Raw genomic sequence first — 19,269 nt, 5'->3', positions numbered from 1 at the left:
TTCTCTCTTTCAGGCATGCTACAATAAGACGGATAAGGTGCCAGAGGGGTACGACCTGTATGCCATGGCCCACACTGCCTCTTACAAGCAAGTCAAGGGGAAGGCGAGGAAAGGGGAGGAGTTTAACCCGAGCCAGATCCCCTACAATCCAGAGCAGGTGATGATATCTAGTGGCGGGAGGTCCCGTGGCTCCATAGCCATTGATCCAGAGATTGCTCCTGAGACCACGGTGAGTTTAATTTGAATGGACGTTACTTGCTAGTCTTAACATTTGAGTGTCATCATGCTAACAAAACATTGGAAATGATCTTTGGTGCAGCGTTACTCCACACAAGCATCACACGATCCTTCTCCAGCTACTGGCCTGAGCCAGCCCGCTCCCACACCTCCATGATCAAGGTAAGTTTCTCTAGTTTTTTGCTTAACAAATGCATAAAGACCTAGACTTAGCTTTATTTCATCCAATATGCTTACCTTAATGACCTAGAGTTAGCTTCTTTTCCTGCAAAATGACTTAATAAGCTTACTGACCTCCAAAACCAGCCATTTTACCTAAGTTAGCTCTAAAACGATCTATACTTAGCTTTGTTTCCTCCAAAATGACCTAAGTTAGTTATAATATGCTTAGTTAACTAGGTTTGCTCAATAATGACATGTACTTACCTTACTTATGTAAAAAAACGGCATAATTAGCTTAGTTAGCTCATAAACGATCCATTTTACCTACATCAGCTCTAAAATGATGCATTTTACCTAAGTTAGCTCATAAACGATCCATTTCACCTAAGTTACCTCACAAACGATGGCGTGCTTCTTCTTCTAGTATTCTTCTTCTAGTCACCTTTTCCTAACTTTCTTATTTGCCATTTTGCAGATTTCATTCACTTCTCGGAAGCTAGCTTGCTATGATGGAGTGCTTGTTTTTTATTTCATTCTCTTCTAGTATTCTTCTAGCTTGCTACGATGGAACTTGCTATCTTGATGAAACTTTGCATTGTAATATGTATGTGCAACTTTGCTATCTTGATGGAACTTGCTATGTATGAGTGGATGGAACTATATATGTATGTACGATGAAACTTATGTGTTGTTAAATAGCTCTGTGAAGTATATCTATATATGTCATATATATTTGCTGTGAAAATTGTTGGATTTAAAAAAACAGAAAAAAAGAGCCAATATGCAGGCTCTTTGCCGTCAGCCACCGACGGCAAAGGTCTCTTTGCCATCAGCAGCGGACGGCAAAGAGGCCACGTGGCAGGCAACTGTGCTTCCTGGGAGGCTGACCTATTTGGTCAGTTTGCCAACAGTGGCTGACGGCAAAGAGAAAAAAAACTTTGCCTACAACGATGGACGGCAAAGGCCTTCCAATGTTTGCCGTCAGCGGCCGACGGCAAAGGCTTGCCGTTAACCACCTAACGGAGTAACAACGCAATTATTGCCGTCAGTATTCTTTGCTGTCGGCAGCTGATGGCAAAGGACCCTTTGCCGTCAGCTGCCCGAAGCGGATGGCGATGTAGCTCTTTGCCATCCCGTACGTTGCCGTCCACTTTTGCCATTCGCGGCGGACGACAAAGACCTTTGTCGTCCGCGGCGGACGGCAAAGACCTTTGTCGTCCGCCATCCATGCCTTTGCCGTCCGCCGTGGCTGATGGCAAAGTAGCTGATTCCTGTAGTGAATCCAGGAGTGGATCACTGGACAGCGATCAAGAACATCCTAAAATACCTAAAAAGGACTAAGGATATGTTTCTCGTTTATGAAGGTGACAAAGAGCTCATCGTAAATGGTTACGTCGATGCAAGCTTTGACACTGATCCGGATGACTCTAAGTCACAAACCGGATACGTGTCTATATTGAATGGTGGAGCTGTCAGTTGGTGCAGTTCTAAGTAGAGCGTCGTGGCGGGATCTACGTGTGAAGCGGAATACATAGCTGCTTCGGAAGCAGCAAATGAAGGAGTCTGGATGAAGGAGTTCATATCCGATCTAGGTGTAGTACCTAGTGCATCGGGTCCAATGAAAATCTTTTGTGAAAATACTGGAGCAATTGCCTTGGCGAAAGAATCCAGATTTCACAAGAGAACCAAGCATATCAAGAGAAGCTTCAATTCCATCCGTCATCAAGTGTCGGAAGGGGGACATAAAGATTTGCAAGATACATACATATCTGAGTGTTGCAGACCCATTGACTAAGCCTCTCTCACGAGCAAAACATGATCAACACCAAGACTCCATGGGTGTTAGAATCATTACAATGTAATCTAAACTATTGACTCTAGTGCAAGTGGGAGACTAAAGGAAATATGCCCTAGAGGCAATAATAAAGTTTTTATTTATATTTCCTTATATCATGATAAACATTTATTATTCATGCTAGAATTGTATTAACTGGAAACTTAGTACATGTGTGAATACATAGACAAACAGAGTGTCCCTAGTATGCCTCTACTTGACTAGCTTGTTAATCAAAGATGGTTAAGTTTCCTAGCCCTAGACATGTGTTGTAATTTGATGAACGGGGTCACATCATTAGAGAATGATATGATGGACAAGACCCATCCGTTAGCTTAGCACTATGATCGTTTAGTTTATTGTTATTGCTCTCTTCATGACTTATACATGTTCCTATGACTATGAGATTATGAAACTTTCGAATACCGGAGGAACACTTAGTGTGCTATCAAACGTCACAACATAACTGGATGATTATAAAGATGCTCTACAGGTGTCTCCGATGGTGTTTGTTGGGTTGGCACAGATCGAGATTATGATTTGTTACTCCGTGTTTCGGAGAGGTATCTCTGGACCCTCTCGGTAATGCACATCACTAGAAGCCTTGCAAGCAATGTGACTAATGAGTTAGTTATGGGATGATGCATTACGGAACGATTAAAGAGACTTGCCGGTAACGAGATTGAACTAGGTATGAGGATACCGACGATCGAATCTCGGGCAAGTAACATACCAATGACAAAGGGAACAACGTATGTTGTTGTGTGGTTTGACCGATAAAGATCTTCGTAGAATTGTAGAAGCCAATATGAGCCTCCAAGTTCCTCTATTGGTTATTGACCGGAGATGTGTCTTGGTCATGTCTACATAGTTCTCGAACTCGTAGGGTCCGCACGCTTAATGTTCGATGACGATTCGTATTATGAGTTTATGTGATTTGATGTACCGAAGGTTGTTCGGAGTCCCCGATGAGATCACGGACATGACGAGGAGTCTCGAAATGGTCGAGACATAAAGATTGATATATTGGACCATGTTATTCGGACACTGGAAGTGTTCCGGATAGTTTCGGATAAAACCGGAGTGCCGGAGGGTTACCGAACCCCCCCGGGAAGTTATGGTCCTTAGGGAAGAGAGAGGGCCGCAGCCAGGAGGTGGCGCACCCCCCCAAAGGGGAGTCCGAATAGGACAAGGGAATGGGGGCGGCCCCTCTTTCCCTCTCCCTCTCCCTCTCATTCCTTCTTCTCTTAGTTGGACTAGGAAGGGGGGAACCTACTCCTACTAGGAGTAGGATCCCCCCCCCCTTGTGGCCGGCCGGCCCCCCCTCCCCTCCTTTATATACGGGGGAGGGGGCACCCCATAGACTCACAAGTTGATATTTAGCCGTGTGCGGTGCCCCCCTCCATAGTTTTCCACCTCGGTCATATTGTCGTAGTGCTTAGGCGAAGCCTTGCGTCTGTAACTTCATCATCACCGTCACCACGCCGTCGTGCTGACGAAACTCTCCCTTGGCCTCAACTAGATCAACAGTTCAAGGGACGTCACCGAGCTGAACGTGTGCAGATCGTGGAGGTGTCGTGCGTTCGGTACTTGATCGGTTGGATCGCAAAGACGTTCGACTTCATCAACCGCGTTACTAAACACTTCCGCTTACGGTCTACAAGGGTACGTGGAGACACTCTCCCTACTCGTTGCTATGCTTCTCCTAGATAGATCTTGCGTGATCATAGGAATTTTTTGAAATACTACGTTCCCCAATAGTGAGGCAGTCTTCTTACAAAGCATATCCCAGGATAACCGGATAACATAACACACACACGACCACAGCGCCGAAAAAGAACACAGAAAAGTCTGAATACTATGCCATGCCATGCCCTAGGACAAATAAGATCCAAGACGATGCCCTGTGTACGGAGAAAGACTCAGAGCTCCGCTAGTACCAACTCCCTAGTGGCGTGCTCGGGCGGTGGTAATCCTCCAGGTCTGAGTCAGCGAGTTTATGCGGCATCAGATGGGCTCCTCTAGTATGTGGTGGTGGACAACATCCTATGATCGTGCAATCCTTTGCATTTGCTCTCCTTGACACCATCATCGCCCTCCACGGGGTCCTCTTCATTGACCCCCAACCGGCCGGGGTGTGTCGTATAGAGGGATGGCCTCCTCGGGGTCCTTTTCATCCAGTGCCAACCGCCTACAACGGGTCCTATTCAATGAACCCCCACCGGCTGGGGTGGAGCGTATGCGCACGACACTGTGACGCAGTAACGGGGACTGTATATTGAGAACTGTTTTTTTGAAAAGGGGGGACTCCCCGGCCTCTGCATCAGAACGATGCATACGGCCAACTTTATAAATAAGCAAATAGGTTCAACTGTATATCGAGAGCCAACTGGCTAGGACAACTCTACATATCGCGCACGAGGGCTCTATGCAACAATCGGCTCATCTTCACTCTACGTATCGCACGTGGGGGATACTTGAAACTACTAAACACTCGTGCATACCATGAACGGAGATTGATCGGGGCCTCCTACACTACTGTTAGACTACTGTATTCTGTACGTATAAGGTAGAGTAGTGTAGTGAGCGTGTGTGCAGTTTTCCCACTGAGCACACACGTCCTCCTCCACGATCATGGCCAGCCCACGATCACCATCGTGGCCTCGCGCCTCTCCCTCTGTAAACTATATGTATGCCTAAGATCAATGGATCAAGCGTGGTTCAATCTCCCTTCCTGAAACATGGTATCAGATGCGCAGGAATCCAACCCCTTTGCGCCTGTGCCACCTCCTTCTTCAGCTGCCATGGACGGCAACCCCGTCCCCTCTCCCACCTCATCAGACGATGACGGTGACCCTGCTGCCGGCGTCCTCCAGAACACCGACGCCGTCCACCTCCCTAACGCCCTCCTCCCTCCTCTGCGTGCCTTTTCAGCGTCGGTTCTTCAGACCATCGACATTCGCCACCATGTCCCGATCACTCTCGGTCTCCATGCCGGCAACTACGCGCAGTGGTGCCGCTTCTTCCACACCATCGTGGGCATGTTCGGCATCCACGACCACATCATCACCGACGCCGCGCCAGGCCGCCGCGACCCCGAGTGGGTCATGATCGACCACTGCGTGGTTCATTGGCTCTACGCCACGATCTCGCCGGAGCTGCTCGACGCCGTCATGCAGCCCGAGGATACGGCGGTCGTGCTTTGGACTGCGATTGAGGCGATCTTCCACGACAACCAGCTCTCCCGCGCCGTGTACGTCGATGCTGAGTACCACGCCCTCGTGCAGGGCGATCTCTCCATCATGCAGTACTGCACGCGTCTGAAGACGTTCGCCGACCAACTTCGCGATCTCGGCCAGCCCGTCTCTGAGACCCAGCAGCTCTTCAACATGATCCGTGGGCTTGGGCGCCAGTACCACGGCGCCATACCTCATCTCACCTCGCGCGTGCCCCTGCCCAGTTTCCTACAGGCCCGCTCGTTCTTGCTACTAGAGGAGCACTGTGCCGAGCAGATGGCACGCATTCAGCACGTTCACGCCATGGTGGCCAGGCGTATCACTCTGTCGACTCCTCCGTCTGCCCCCAATGCTACCCCGCCGGATGACTCCGGCGCTGGCCGCGGGCGTGGCCGCGGCAAGCGTCGTGGCCGTGGCAGTCCCTGGGCGTCTTCGTCGACCACTCCATCGCCGCCCCGTCCGCCTGCTCTCCCTGGGCAGGCCCCCGGTGCTAACTCTTGGACTGGGCTGGTGCAAGCCTGGCCAATGCCCTGGCGCGCGCCCGGTGCCGGCGTTCTTGGTCCCCGCCCCGGCACTCCTCCGCAGCAGGCCTTCTTTGCTGGGCCGGGTGCACCGTCGTTCCCACCTGGCTACGGTGCCTACGGCGCCCCTCTTGGCTATGGCTACGGCTCCCCCGGCGCCAGCTCCAGCACCGCGCCACCACCAGCGCAGCCCCAGCCCTGGGACATGGGACGCTGCACACGGCTCTGCAGGCCGCGTCCACCTCAGCTCCGTCTGCTGGAAGCACCTCCGACTGGTACCTTGACTCCGGCGCGACGGCGCACATGACCGCCAACCCTGGTACCCTCCACTCCCTTTCTCCTAATTCCTCACCCAATCAGATCATGGTCGGCAACGGCGGTCGTCTCCCGATCACCCACACCGGCCACGGGTCTCTCATCACCACCAATTCTCCACTTGTTCTTCGCAATGTTTTGCTTTCTCCCTCGCTTATCACCAACCTACTGTCTGTTCGGCAACTTACGCGTGAGAATCCTATTTCTGTTGAGTTTGATGAATTTGGCTTCTCTGTCAAGGACATCCGCACCCGCCAGGCGATCCGGCGCTGTGATTCCACTGGAGACTTGTACCCCGTCACGCCCTGTGGTGCGCCGTCCTCCTCACCTCCGTTCGCCGGTGTCGCTTCCGTGGAGTTGTGGCATCAACGACTCGGCCATCCCGGAGACGACGCGCTTCGACGGGTGCTGCACCAGTTTCCCTTCGCCACCTACCACGCCTGCAGGCTGGGCAAGCATACCCGTCTGCCATTTTCTTCTTCATACAGTCCTAGCTATTTCCCTTTTCAGCTCTTGCATTTAGATGTTTGGACTTTGCCTGTAGCTAGTGTATCTGGCTTCATGTACTATCTGGTTGTACTTGACAGTTGCACGCATTATGTTTGGACTTTCCCTTTGCGCCACAAGTCTGATGTGCTCTCTGTTCTTACTGCCTTCTACGCCTACATTCAGACACAATTCAAGCGACCCGTTCTTGCGTTTCAAACCGATAATGGCAAGGAGTTCGACAGTCTCGCTGTTCGCTCGCTCCATTCCAAGCACGACACTGTCCTGCGCCTCTCCTGTCCGTACACCAGCTAGCAGAACGGCAAGGCCGAGCGTGTCCTACGCACCCTGAACGACAGTGTGCGCTCTCTGCTCTTTCACGCCTCCATGCCGGCGCGTTTTTGGGCTGAAGCTCTTGGCACTGCAACACTCCTCCTCAACTACAAACCATGCACCACTTCCTCGCCACGGTCACCGCATGAACTGCTCCTTGGTACGGCCCCTGACTACTCCACTCTGCGCGTGTTCGGTTGCCTCTGCTACCCTAATACTTCTTCCACCTCGCGCCACAAACTCGATCACCGGTCCGTAGCTTGTGTGTTCTTTGGTTATCCACCAGATCATCGCGGCTATCGTTGTTATGATCCCCGCACACGGCGAGTTCTCACCTCCCGCCATGTTTGGTTTCATGAGACCCACTTCCCCTTTGCTACCGCTTCTGACCCGCCTGCCGTCAGCACTGCACCAGCACCTCGCTACGTCTCCGCACCACTGCAGGTTCCCCTTGCTGCTGCTACGCCGCCCGGTGCTGTCAGCCTGCCTGACTCTGTTGAGTCCGGCCCTCCTGGCTCACACCAGCGCGCGAGAGCGGCTGGTTCAAGCTCGGCCGCGCGATCATCATCCAGCGGCTCCGCCTCTTCCTTGTCTGGCGCTACTTCTCCAGATTCAAGCTCGACCTCCCGATCGCCATCCGGTGGCCCTGCCTCGTCTTTGTCGCGCGCCACTCCTCCGCGTTCAAGCTGTACCGACGGATCTGCATCGGGCGGCTCGGATTTCAATCAGGCCGCTCCTGCGCAGCGCCCGGTCGTCCCCGCCAGCTCTTCTTCATCTACAGCTGACGGGTCACGGATCACCACGCGCGCTCGAGCTGGCGTGTTCCGTCCGAACAAGCGCTACGCCGACGACTACGTCTGCATCGCCGCCACCAACACCTCGCCGGACATCTCTCCGCTTCCCCGTTCCGTTCGCGATGCCCATCGCGATCCGAACTGGGTCTCTGCCATGCGCGAGGAGTTCGCCGCTCTCGTCAGCAACCGTATGTGGGAGCTGGTGCCTCGCCCTCCACGCGCTAACATCATCACTGGCAAATGGATCTTCAAGCAGAAGACGCGCTCCGACGGCTCCCTCGAGCGCTACAAAGCGCGGTGGGTCGTCTGAGGGTTTCGCCAGCACGCCGGCGTCGACTACGGCGAGACCTTCTCCCCTGTCGTCAAGCCGGCGTCCATTCGCACTGTGCTCACCCTCGCAGCCTCGCGCGGGTGGCCCGTTCGGCAACTCGACGTCAAGAACGCCTTCTTGCATGGCACACTCCAGGAGGAAGTTTTCTGTCTACAACCTGCAGGTTTTGTCGATGCGGGCAAGCCCGACCACGTCTGCCGGCTCACAAAATCCCTCTATGGGCTCAAGCAAGCGCCGCGTGCCTGGTTCCTTCGCTTCGCCGGCTTCCTCGCCACCCTCGGCTTCACCGCCACACGCTCGGACAGCTCCCTCTTCATCCTCGCGTCCGGCGCTGACGCCGCCTATCTCTTGCTCTACGTGGACGACATCGTCCTCACGGCGAGTTCGGCTGGTCTTCTTCAACGCATAATCGCCAAGCTCACGCACGAGTTTTCCATGAAGGACCTCGGCACGCTCCACTACTTCCTCGGCATACGGGTGACGCGCACTGCTGCTGGCTTCTTCCTCTCGCAAGCCCAGTACGCCGAGGACATCCTCGAGCGCGCGGGCATGGACACTTGCAAGGCCGCGCCTTCACCAGTTGACACCAAGGCCAAGCTCCCGTCCTCCGACGGGCCTCGTGTCTCCGACCCCACCTCCTACAGGAGCCTCGCCGGCGCGCTGCAGTACCTCACCATCACCCGTCCCGAGCTCGCCTATGCCGTCCAGCAAGTCTGCCTCCATATGCACGAACCGCGCGAATGTCATCGGGCTCTCCTCAAGCGCGTGCTCCGCTACGTCCGCAGCACGGTCACCCTCGGCCTCAACTTGCGCGCTTCGTCAACTCTGGAGCTCCGTGCGTACACCGACGCGGACTGGGCTGGCTGCCCGGACACGCGCCGCTCTACTTCCGGCTTCTGCATCTTTCTTGGCGACGCGCTCGTGTCTTGGTCGTCCAAACGCCAGGCCACGGTCTCGCGCTCTAGCGCGGAGGCCGAGTATCGCGCTGTCGCCAATGCCGTCGCAGAGTGTGTCTGGCTGCGCCAACTCCTTCGTGAGCTCCACTGCATCGTCAACACGGCGTCGCTCGTTTACTGCGACAACATATCGGCAGTGTATCTCTCCAGCAACCCCGTGCATCACTGGCGCACCAAGCACATCGAGCTGGACATACATTTCGTGCACGAACGTGTGGCGCTTGGCGACTTCCGCGTCTTGCACGTTCCCACGCGCCAACAGTTCGCCGATGTGATGACGAAGGGGCTGCCCTCTGATGTTTTTCATGACTTCCGTTCCAGCCTTTGCGTCTCGAGCATCGACGCCAAGACTGCGGGGGCTGTTAGACTACTGTATTCTGTACGTATAAGGTAGAGTAGTGTAGTGAGCGTGTGTGCAGTTTTCCCACCGAGCACACACGTCCTCCTCCACGATCATGGCCAGCCCACGATCACCATCGTGGCCTCGCGCCTCTCCCTCTGTAAACTACTAGTTGAATGCCCGTGCTTTGCCACGGAGTACAAAAAATAATGATTTTACTTATTAATCATGGTAATCCTCAGTGTTTGATGTGCTTTCTTTGGGGAATAAAATAATTTGCTTCTTGGATTAAAAAGATGTACAATTCACATTTTTTTGGGGGTGGGGGTGGTACCATTTTGCGCTTCAAATTTTACAAATAAATTTCTTGAATGACATTATATGGTAGATGGGCACATCATTGAAACGATATAATCCGGAAATCAAAACTCGCAAGTATAAAATGAGGACCTATCAGTATTTTTGCCTCTTGAATTTAACTTGGTATGAAGAACAATTAATCATAACCTTCAATGCTTGGTTCTGAACCTAAATGGACAGTGTTGATGCCTCTACTACCGCATATCTATCGATCATCGTGATTTTGATGACCTTGTCTCAGTGAATCCAAATTTCCCATAGAAAGAAAAATTCAGTTCCTGATGTAACCATACTAATACGGGAGTACAAAATAACATCTAAAAAAGATGTCAAATTAAATATCATAGGGATTGAAGTCACATAGATGATGCAAACAATTTTTTATCTCCATCAGTTTACACGAACATTAATAATGACTTGGTTAAAAATATTGATATCACAACGGGAACAAAGGTATATGAAAATTTCAGCCAAAAGATATAACTACCTAAAGCAACATGGGTTCTTACTGGTACCACGACAATCACTCTTTTCATGTCCTATATCTTGCATAGGAAATAAATAATGTCGGGGGCTAGCTTGTATACAACAAGTACAATATGATTAATCTGCTTTATTGTTCATAACTCCGATCGTTTAAACCTCAAGTATATGATATGAAATTGGCACAAAGGTCATTGATTGGGGGAAGAGCCACGATGCAACTGAGGACGTCCGCTCCACGGAGGATGATCGCGTGGGAGCTGTGCCTCTGGGTCAACCTTGTATATGTTCCCGAATCCCGATAATCCCCTTCTTCACCATCACAACGAACTCCATGTCGTCGATTCGACCAGCCTAATAAAATGTACTCCCTCCGTTCCAAAATAGATGACCCAACTTTATACTAAAGTTAGTACAAAGTTGAGTCAATTATTTTGGAACGGAGGGAGTATTATATATCAAGGCCATGGTAAATTTGGATTTCAGATTTTTAATCATTAGCATAATAGTACAGACTAATCAACGGAATTAACTGAAACCAATTAAATAGTTCGAGGCAGAGACTGCAGTGAATAAACATACACATGTTGTCATTGTCGACCTCCCTGATGATGTGTTGATACCGACCACAGCTTGTATGGTGTACTCCCGATAGGCCTCTTCAACCTCCTCAACGGTGATGTACCCGGTGCCGTCCTTGTCGAAGTAGGCGAAGGCAGCCAGCTGGTGCTCCTCCCGCTACAGCTTGTGTTGTGCACTGTCGGCCCGATGAACTCATTGTAGTTGATGCTCCCGCTCATGTTTCATCTTTCCTAGCTCTCTGATAATCATCCCAGCTCGACACGGAAATGTAAGTTGGCCCTGTAGCACATAAATGAGTCATAGATAGCAGACAATCCATGTTGTTTCTCTAGGCAATGGAATCTGAAACTGTCGGCACATAAGCCCAGATCAAGAAAGGACAATGACATCCCAGCTATCTCCATCGGCATCTCCTTTGAGACCATGACCAATAACTAATCAATCATCAATAAAATTGGAAAAGAAAATTGAAACTTCTTACCCACCAACGTTGATTTAATTTCTCATAATACAAGGGTTCACAGAAGCTGCAAAAAATTCTGTAGGTACCTCAACATGACTTTGTTCAGACTGATTAATGTAGGAGTGTTGTACATTGCCATTTTTTTTTATCCACGTACTTACCCAAAAGGAATTTTACGGAGAGAGAATAAAAGTGAGTGGGAGTGCTAAATCAATCACAAATTGTAGGCAACCGACATCAACTTCCTGGCGCATTGCCACAATTCAACGTCCAAAAAATTCACTAAATAGCTCAAGTCTGGATCAGAAGTACAAGTGAAACTATGATTTCAGATTAGAGAAAGAAGTATTCTTGCTGCACAATTTTTATTCTAAGGCAACATTTTCTCCGTAAAGATCTCGAGGGCTTTCCAAGCAATTGTTTGCTTTCAGCGCCTAAAACAAAAGTGACCAATATTATGGATACAATAGTTGTAGAGAAAACACACCTTAGAAGCAAGTTGGCGAGCAATTACTGTTGCTTGAGATTTAATTTCAGAAGAAGCTAAGCTACAGAAAACCAAACAAGCCGAACCAAAAATAAGAAATTAAAAGCAGTATCTTCGCAAGTAGTCATTCATTTTGGAAACCAGATGCTACGACGATGAGGTACAAAAGGTGAACAAATAGTACTGACCCAAAGAAGAAAAGAGTGTCTTATTGGAAAGGGTTGTTCCGTAAATTGTTAAAAGCAGATGCCGCAGCTCACTTGATTGTGCAAGTAAAGAAGCAATAGATCTGACTGCTGAATCGAATGGCTGGTATCCAAACAAGAAAAGGGTACATCGTCTTTAACATGTTGACTCTATGACAACTTTAATCTCCGTCAGAAACAGTCCTGATTGCAACTGGTATTATGAATCAAAATGTTTAGAGATCCTGCAATTCTATTGCCACAAATATGAATCTCACCTGCCAATGGAACCTAATCCAATAAATATAGGTAAAGATAAATAAAAACTTCCCATGATGAAGTGTTCCAAGCCATCATGATCTGCATACTGTCAAATGGAGAATTGACATCTCCAGCAATAACTCCCCCTAAAATTGCCAGGCCATAGGAATAAACTTAAATCCAGAAAACATCTAATACATTGGAAGGCAAATATAACCTGCCATTTTTATTCCAGTGTACGTACAGACATAGTGTTAAAAACTCTCATTCTATGAACTATAGAATATAAAAAACTGGCGTCAATTTCGTTGCTGAAACCATATTTGCTCAAGTAGAAATGAAATTGCAAGAAATTTATTTATCAAAGTACAATTATAATTGAAAGGAGTTGTAATACTACACTTGAGTACCACTAATTTGTCCTAGTCCAACTAATATATACTACCATCACTTTTTTCTGACTTAAGTTTCACAAATAATCCACTGAATATAACATGCTTTTTGACAAAAGCATCAATGCAAATCTCATTGAAATTATTTGATATATGTTATAATCCACTGAATATAACATGTTTGTTTCCCGCAAATAAAATATGTTGCAAATTATACAGCAACAATGGCCACTCTGCACACACATTCAGTGATTTGAAATTGAGTCCTGCAGTTGCAAGTAAAGTTGACCTCGGTAATGTTGCTGGGAGGGCTTGTGCATGTGGCTGCAAGCTTGCAGAGGTTGATTCCCTTTGAATAGAAGTGCATCTTGAATTGTTGACTTGAAGGCTGTCAACACAAGATTTCATCTATAGATTATGCAGAAAATTAGTTGCCCGAGCAATTGGAAAAGTGGAGGGCAGCGAGGGCGAGTGTAAGACTGTACGTGCACTCGAGGAGCTGGGGGGGCATGAGTCGGGCAGTTGCTGAAGTCAAGATGCCAGCCAGGCCTACGAGTGGCCACAGCTGCCAGCACCACCCTCACCATGGCTCGAACCGAGGACCGCTTCGTCGCTTGGCGATGATCCACTTGACGAACTGGTACGTGAACCGCGCGCCGCTCGCCGTGCTGCTGCATCACGACGGGTAAGGCACCATCGGATAGATGGTAGCCCTCCTGCTGCATCGCTTCCTTCAGGGCTGGTGGATCCACTGCAGCGTGCTGCCGCTCGAAGTTGCCATAGGCAGGAGGAGGTCAGCGACGGCGATAGAGCCAGGAGATCGAGAGCGATGGAATTGGGGGAAGGGGCGCGTGGGCCTTGGAGGTGGGACGACGTGCATAGGTGGGCTGTTTTAATTTTGCCTCGCGCACAGCTTTCCCCTAGGTTTCTAGGGTTCCACCTATCCTCCGGCGCCGCCGCACCGGAGTCCACGTAAAATCTCACCGGAGGACCGGATTGACCCGGCCGCGGGTGAGATCTACTTCTCCCGTCACGCGCAGTCGTGTGCATGGCGGATCCAACGCAACAGGTGCAAGGGGGTGGGGAGGGAGAGATCGGGGCGGCGGAAGCTTTGGCGGTAGCAGGAAGGCCGAGCGGACCGAGAGAAACGAAGGAGGGGGTTACGGATGAGAATAGGAGTAGGGATGGATTTGTTCACAGTTCGCAGGACGTGCGTAACCAATTTGGAGGAGAGGAAGAGGAGTTTGCAGATTATCATGGGCCTGAACCTGATTTGGAGGATCAATTTGCAGGTATGAAGCTCCATGGAAGGGAGGAGGAAGAGCTAGATTTCTCAGCGGAAGTTGATGAACTGATTAAGGATGTACGTTGGCTTGCCCTGTTCCGTGTCCATACTACGAAACCTTTTAGCCACGCTGCGCTCTTGTCTCAGATGCGTAATGCATGGTCGGCGGCTCAAGGGGTGACGTTCAACATCAAGGGACCCAATCTGTTTCTTGTGCAATGCCATTGTCTAGGTGATTGGAGGAGGATTATGGATGGAGGGCCATGGCTATTTAGGAGGGCACCGGTGGTGATCCAGGAGTATGATGGTTTTTCGGATGTCAAAGGCTATAGACTCAACAAAATTCCAGTATGGGTAAGGGTGAAGGGGCTGCCGGATGGACTCACAAGAAGGAAAGAGTTAGCGGAGAAAGTAGCAGCTAAAGTAGGTGACCCACCTTTCTCCGTGATAATGAATGAGGGAAGAATCAACCCAGCTAGTACCCTCCGGGTGAGGGTTTATGTGGATGTCAATAGTCCGCTTGTCCGTTTTGTTCCAATAACCTTGAAGGAGTATAAAAGATACAGTGTTTATTATGAGAAGCTACCGGACTTTTGCTTTGCGTGTGGTAAGATGGGTCATGTTGCAGATGTTGGGGAACGTAGCAGAAATTCAAAAATTTTCCTACGTATCACCAAGATCTATCTATGAAGAGACCAGCAACGAGTAGGAAGGAGAGTGCATCTACATACCCTTGTAGATCGCTAAGCGGAAGTGTTCAAGTGAACGGGGTTGATGGAGTCGTACTCGTCGTGATTCAAATCACCGATGATCAAGTGCCGAACGGACGGCACCTCCGCGTTCAACACACGTACAGCCCGGTGACGTCTCCCACGCCTTGATCCAGCAAGGAGAGAGGGAGAGGTTGAGGAAGACTCCATCCAGCAGCAGCACAACGGCGTGGTGGTGGTGGAGGAGCGTGGCAATCCCGCAGGGCTTCGCCAAGCACCATGGGAGAGGAGGAGTAGGGAGAGAGGTAGGGCTGCACCAAGAGGGAGAGAACTCATGTGTATGGCAGCCCCAAACCTCAACTATATATAGGGGGAAGGGGGGGCTGCGCCCCCTTTAGGGTTTCCCACCCCCAAGGGGTGCGGCCAGCCCTATATGGCAAAGGGGGTGGCGGCCAAGAGGGGGAGAGAGGGGAGGCGCCCACTAGGTGGGCCTTAAGGCCCATCTGGACTAGGGTTTGCCCCCTCCCACTCTCCCTTGCGCCTTGGCCCCTTGTGGGGGGCGCACCAGCCCTCCTAGGGGCTGGTACCCTCCCACACTTGGCCCACGCAACCTTCTGGGGCAGGTGGCCCCACTTGGTGGACCCCCGGGACCCTCCCGGTGGTCCCGGTACATTACCGATATCGCCCGAAACTTTTCCGGTGACCAAAACAGGACTTCCCATATATAAATCTTTACCTCCGGACCATTCCGGAACTCCTCGTGATGTCCGGGATCTCATCCGGGACTCCGAACAACATTCGGTAACCACATACAAGCTTCCTTTATAACCCTAGCGTCACCGAACCTTAAGTGTGTAGACCCTACGGGTTCGGGAGACATGTAGACATGACCGAGACGTTCTCCAGTCAATAACCAACAGCGGGATCTGGATACCCATGTTGGCTCCCACATGTTCCACGATGATCTCATCGGATGAACCACGATGTCAAGGACTTAATCAATCCCGTATACAATTCCCTTTGTCTAGCGGTATTTTACTTGCCCGAGATTCGATTGTCGGTATACCGATACCTTGTTCAATCTCGTTACCGGCAAGTCTCTTTACTCGTTCCGTAACACATCATCCCGTGATCAACCCCTTGGTCACATTGTGCACATTATGATGATGTCCTACCGAGTGGGCCCAGAGATACCTCTCCGTTTACACGGAGTGACAAATCCCAGTCTCGATTCGTGCCAACCCAACAGACACTTTCGGAGATACCTGTAATGCACCTTTATAGCCACCCAGTTACGTTGTGACGTTTGATACACCCAAAGCATTCCTACGGTATCCGGGAGTTGCACAATCTCATGGTCTAAGGAAAAGATACTTGACATTGGCAAAGCTCTAGCAAACGAACTACACGATCTTTGTGCTATGCTTAGGATTGGGTCTTGTCCATCACATCATTCTCCTAATGATGTGATCCCGTTATCAACGACATCCAATGTCCATAGTCAGGAAACCATGACTATCTGTTGATCACAACGAGCTAGTCAACTAGAGGCTCACTAGGGACATATTGTGGTCTATGTATTCACACGTGTATTACGATTTCCGGATAATACAGTTATAGCATGAATAAAAGACAATTATCATGAACAAGGAAATATAATAATACTTTTATTATTGCCTCTAGGGCATATTTCCAACAGTAGACGAGTGTGGTGATGGGATTCATGACCCAAACTCCTTTGAGTGGGGTGAGTGGTTGCTGTGGGAGCCTGAAGTGCCTACAAACCAAGGTGTAGGAGGCCGAGGTAGAGGAGATGGAGGTAGTAGGGGAAGAGGTTGGGATGCAGGTAGGGGAGACCGAGGAGGTAGAGGAGGGAGAGGCACGACGGGCGGATGGGAAAGAGGGGATCCCGGAGCAGGGGTGCAGCAAGCTGGATCGCAGCACATGGATGTGGAGGGCCAGGGAGACGGTGGAGGAGGTTTAGGGGAAAGGGGAGCGAGGAAGAGGCTAGTTGATGCGGATGGAACCCTAAACGTCCGGGGGCAACAGCTCAATCATTTGGCTGGTCGGGTAGCTAGTACTGTCATGATGATTGAAGGGGGATCTCGAGTGGCTAGCACAAGTACTGTGATTTCCACCCCGGAGAAGGACCCTATAGTGAAGAGAAGACGCCAAGATGGAGAAGAAGGTGCTTTTGTGGGTCAAACAAGAGAGGCGGCCTCCCTCGAGGAGGGCCGCCGAGCCTGATGAAGACATTGAGTTAGAACTGTCGCGGAATTGGCGATCCCGCGACAGTTAGGGAGCTCCGCGATCTCGTGGAGGTGTGTGCGCCGTCGATCCTTTGCATTGTTGAAACTCAACTTGCGAAGGCCCGAGTGGAGGGTTTGGCTGCTTCATTAGGTTTTTCAGGTTGCTTTGTAGTTCCGAGTAACGGGCGTAGTGGTGGTTTATGTATTTTTTGGAAAGATTATGTTAATCTTGCAATAAAGAACTTCTCGCAGTATCACATAGATTCATGGATCTCACAACCAGGTGCTGATGATTGGCGGTTATCATGCTTTTATGGTGAAGCCAACAGAAGTCTGAGGCATAACACATGGGAGACGATGAAGAGATTACGAGGGGAAAGTACACTTCCTTGGGTGTGCATTGGAGACTTTAACGAGGTGTTGCGGCCGGAGGAGCACATGGGTACTAGTGCTCGAGACAGTGGTCAGATCACAGGCTCCAGAGATGCAGTGGATGTGTGCGAGCTTGCTGACTTAGGCTACAAAGGCCTTGATTGGACGTGGGAAAAAAGAGTCAGGGGAGGCGAGTTCTGTAGGGTGCGACTGGATTGTGCGCTGGCCAGTCCCAGTTGGTCGACACTGTTCCCTTTTGCATTTCTTGAGCACCTAACCGCAGCCAAGTCAGATCATTGCCCCATTTTGCTTAATACAGAGCTGGAGACAATAAGTATGAGGCACGCTCTAAAAAACCCTTCCGATATGAGTGTATGTGGTAGACACAGGTAGATTTTCATCATGTAGTGGAGGAAGTCTGGAACCGTAATCAACCTTCACTTTTAGTTTCGGACCTAGCTGCCAAGCTCAGTTCAGTTTCTGTAGCGCTAGCTCAGTGGGGGCGCAGGTCTTTTGGATCAGTCCGGCAGGAGCTTCGTTCATTGCGACATCAGCTAGCTACCCTACGGGCAGTCCCAGGTCGAGTGGGTCCAAGTGAGGAGGAGAAGCGAGTCCAAGATCGTATGATCGAAGTTTCTCTGGCGGAGGAGATCATGATGAGGCAGAGATCACGAATAAAATGGCTCGCTGAAGGGGATAAGAATACTGAATTTTTTTCAAAAAAAGGCAAGTGCCCGCAGGGCTAAAAACAAGATAACTCAGCTGCAAAAAAATGATGGTACAATCAGTACTGATCCGGAGGAGCTGGCACACATGGCTACTGAGTTTTACTCTAATCTCTATACTTCGGAAGGTACAATTGGTATGGAGGAAGTGCTCTCCCATATACCATCAAGGGTAGATGCTGGGATGAATGCACGCCTGAATAAGCCGTATAGCAAAGAGGAGGTCAAAGAAGCGCTATTCCAAATGTTTCCAACCCAAGCTTCGGGACCTGATGGATTCCTGGCGCACTTCTTCCAGAGGCATTGGGATTTATGTGGAGAAGAGATTACGGGTATGATCATAAGAGTGCTCGATGGAGTTGACTCACCGGAGGATATCAATCGTACGTTCATTGTTATGATTCCGAAAGTTGCTAGTCCAAAAATCTTAGGACAATTTCGGCCAATAAGCCTTTGTAACGTAATCTACAAGATTGCATTAAAGGTCTTAGCTAATAGGCTGAAAATGATTCTTCCAGAGGTGATTTCAGAAGAGCAGTCAGCGTTCGTTCCATGACGTCTCATCACGGATAATTTTATAACTGCCTACGAGAGTTTACACTATATGAAAACGAGAAGAGTAAAGAGCAATCGGTTTTGTGCGTTAAAACTGGATATGATGAAAGCGTATGATCGAGTGGAATGGCCATACCTGAAGGCGGTCATGACGAAGTTGGGTATTAGCCCGAGGTTCATTGATACTATTATGAGGTGCGTATCGTCGGTGTCCTTTTCGGTGCTTTTTAATGGAGGTGTGCTGAATGATTTCAGGCCTTCTTGTGGAGTTAGGCAAGGGGATCCAATATCCCCCTATTTGTTCGTTATTGCAGCAGAGGGTCTACCTTGTTTGCAGAAAAATGGCATCCGCGGTATCAAGGTGGCACCGACGGCCCCGGAGGTCAATCATCTTCTGTTCGCAGATGACAGTTTACTGTTTTTTGAGGCATCAAATGACGAAGCAAGGAGAGTCCGTGACTTGCTGCAGGTTTACTGCAACGCCTCCGGCCAGAAAATCAATGCTGACAAGAGCTCCATTTATTTCAGTAAGGGAGTTCCGGACAGTTTGAGAGGTGAAATCAAGGAGACTCTAGCAGTTCATACTGAATCTCTTTCGGAGAAATACTTGGGTCT

The sequence above is a fragment of the Triticum aestivum genome, chromosome 5B, assembly GCF_018294505.1.
Source record: "Triticum aestivum cultivar Chinese Spring chromosome 5B, IWGSC CS RefSeq v2.1, whole genome shotgun sequence".
Classification (NCBI taxonomy): domain Eukaryota; kingdom Viridiplantae; phylum Streptophyta; class Magnoliopsida; order Poales; family Poaceae; genus Triticum; species Triticum aestivum.
Note: the sequence above shows the minus strand (reverse complement) of the source record.